Raw genomic sequence first — 3,653 nt, 5'->3', positions numbered from 1 at the left:
ACAATGTTGGCTAGATGTCTTGATCAAGGTACAGGTGGTGAACGTATGAAAGGTGGTGAACGTTTTGCTCGGTGCATTCACTGAATATCCTATTAGTTATAAAAGATAAAAAATTATTAAAGCTATCAAATTAATAGACTTTTCTGATTTTGCTCACGTTTCGAATAGCCAATAGATGCAGCAGGTAGCCAGGACCCTTTAAATCGGAAGCCCACAACTCGCCACTAACAAATCTAACTATTACTACGAACCAGAAAATTTAGGATGTCCATCAATTTAACCGCTTAAAATAATTTTTCGTCGAAATTTAAAGAAAATGAAGAAAATTCTATGTCCTAAAAACTAGAGCGTCGAGAAATAAGAAAGAAAAAGAATGCGTCGAAAAACGTCGAAAAATAAAAGGTCGAAAAATAATAAAATGCAGCGTCGAAACTTAAAAGTCTAAAAACTAAATATTAAAAGTTGCGTCTAAAGGAAATAAAACTTAAAGGAATTCTATATCCAAAACGGCAATAACTTAATTAGGCACTAAAATCTATTAAATACTAAAGCGATAAGCGACGTCGTAGAATTCTAAAGCGCCTAAATCTTAATCTAAAGAAAAAGCACTTAAGGGATTTTACGGCAAAGCCTAAGAATCTAGAAATAAAAATAAACTACGACAAAATACTAGTCTTAAAACTAATTACGAACGATAAAAATACAAATATTACGAATAAACGATTACAAAGATATAATTAATAAAAAGATGTATTATAAAATTTGTAAAAATAAAGTTTTATATAAAAATATTATTTTTATATTATTAGTATATAAAAATATTAATCTATATAATTTATAACAATTAATTAAACTTAAAATTACAAATTATATTAAAGCTATACTTAAATATATATTAATTAATAAAACCCTAATTAGGTTAAATATTAATAATAATAAATAATAAAACCCTACGCGTAATTATGATTTAAAGATCAGACATGTCCAGTCTAACCATACGGTCGCATGGTTATTGGCCTATGGTTTCATGCGGTCGCATGACCCAGTTTACCAGAAATGTTTCAGGCTAAATTCAGGTTCTGCCCAATTTCTATTTTAATTATTATTATTTTTTTATGTTTTTAATTTATAATTTGGTTTTTAATTTTACAAAATAATTATATAAATTATAGTAGAACAAAATAAAAAATATACTTTTATACTTTTTATAAAAGATATTTTCTTTTTCTTTTAAAAAAAAACTTAAATAGATATATATTATTATTTTCTTTTTATGTTTTTGTATTTTTAATATTTAAAACGTAGTTTTACAAAAGTAAATTAAGACTTAATAAAAAAAATTTATAGCGTTTCGCTTCGGCGTTGTTGAGTTCCCCTGCAGCGGCGCCAAAAATACTTGATGTTATGCGAGGTGTATACGAAATAGTTATATTTTTATTGCGAAATACTATTAAATACGATACAATTTTACACAAGTTATTTATTTATTTATTGAATGGATATACCTAAACCTTGCTACAACACTATAGGCAGTGTACCTAATAGTAGAGTAGTGCAGTTTTTAGTAAGTCCGGTTCATTCCGCAGGGAGCTAGCCAAGTTTAACGCTATTTTTTTTAAACTATATTTATATAAATATATATATATATATATATATATATATATATATATATATATATATATATATATATATATATATATATATATATATATATATATATATATATATATATATATATATATATATATATATATATATATATATATATAAGTAGTATTATTATTATTATTATAAAAGGGGTTTTTACCATTTAATGACCGGTTTGTCGATTTTATGTCTTAAGTCACAATTAAAACCTAATGTAAAATATTAAATATAAATACAACTTAATTTAAAGCGTAAAGTAAATGATGATAAATAAAAGTGCGATAATTAAAAGTACGATAATTAAAAAGTGCAATAAATAAAATGACAGTAAATAAAAGTGCGATGAGATATAAAATAAAGGAATTATGCTTATTTAAACTTCCGTAATCATGATGTTTGACGTGTTGATTTTAATTTATTACCATCGGTTAATTGTCCTTTGTCCTGGATTATTCGATATGTCCATCTGGTTTTTGTTCATAACAGTCCATCAGTCATAAATATAAAGTGCGAGTGTCCTCGTCAAATTATCCTTATACCTGAAGTCAAATATTCCAACTAATTGGGGACTTAAACTGTAATAAGGTTTTAATATATTGTTAATGATTACACCAGGATATCGACTGTGTGCAATCCAAGGTTTTAATACTTTATTAACAATTACACCAAGTGTCCTTGTATGTAATACACCCCTATTTTAATGAGTCCGTTGACTATTAATCCATTCCCGTGTCCAGTTAAATGAACGATTATTAGTATTTAAAAATATCCCGCCCATCGTGTCCGATTGAGTGTATATGGTTATTTATAGATACGTCAAATTGTAAATCTCTATATTAAATTAACGAACTATCATTCAATTAAACAAATATAAAGCCCATTAATAGCCCATAGTCTAATTTCCACAAGTGTCGGTCTTTTGTCCAAACCCCAATTATGGTCCAAAGCCCAATAACCCCATCTTTAATATTTAGTTCAACATCATGATTACTTCGATTTAAATAAGCATAATAATAACTTAGCTACGAGACATTAATTTAAAAAGGTTGAACATAACTTACAATGAGTATTAATTGCGTAGCGTTACACGGACAGAGTTTCAACTTACAAACTTAAAACATTCGCTAACATAACCTTATTATTATTAATCTTAAATTAAAATTATAAATATAAATATATATAGATTGAGAATTAGAGAAAGGAAAAGAAAAAGGTGTAATTATTTCGTCCGAAAAATGCTTCAATTTATAGATGTGGCCAGCTACAGTGAACCATGCGATCGCATGGTTTTAAAGCCTCCAGGCTATGCGATCGCATGGCAGTCTTTTCCTGCTCACACATGATTCCAAAACGTGGGCTGCGCGTATTTATTTAATATATAATATAATATATATAATTCTATATAATTAATCTTATATTATATTATATTCTTGTGCATTGTTGACTTGTAATTTTAGCTCCGTTGCGTCGCGCGTTGATAGTTGGTTCATGTCCCGGTTTCGGATTTTTGAACGTCCTTGCGTACTATTTAATATCTTGTACTTTGCGTTTCGCGGCTCGTACTGTTGTAACTTTTAGACGTTTCTCATCAATAAACTGAACCACTTTGGATTGTACTTTGTACTCTTTAGTGTTTTGGTCGTTTGCGTCTTTAAATCGTCGAATCTGTCTTTTGTCTTCACCTTTTATTATTTAAACGAATATCACTTATAAATAGAACAATTGCAACTAAAAGCTTGTCTTTCTTGAAGAATAATGATATGAAATATATGTTCGTTTTTAGCATTATCATCCACGCAACCACTATGAAGGTTTAGTTCATAATTGCAGACGAACAGAGAATAAAAACAGTAATTAAAACGAAATAACAAGAGTAAAATAACATAGGCATGTACCTTAAAGGTAAATGGAAGAATAAACTTGATTTATAACTTGATTACAACTTGAAACTTTGAATAAAAACCCTAAAACTAAGAGTTTTCATTTTTTAGTGAAAACCCTAATAG

This window comes from Rutidosis leptorrhynchoides, chromosome 8 (genome assembly GCF_046630445.1).
Source record: "Rutidosis leptorrhynchoides isolate AG116_Rl617_1_P2 chromosome 8, CSIRO_AGI_Rlap_v1, whole genome shotgun sequence".
In the NCBI taxonomy this organism is placed as follows: Eukaryota; Viridiplantae; Streptophyta; class Magnoliopsida; order Asterales; family Asteraceae; genus Rutidosis; species Rutidosis leptorrhynchoides.
Note: the sequence above shows the minus strand (reverse complement) of the source record.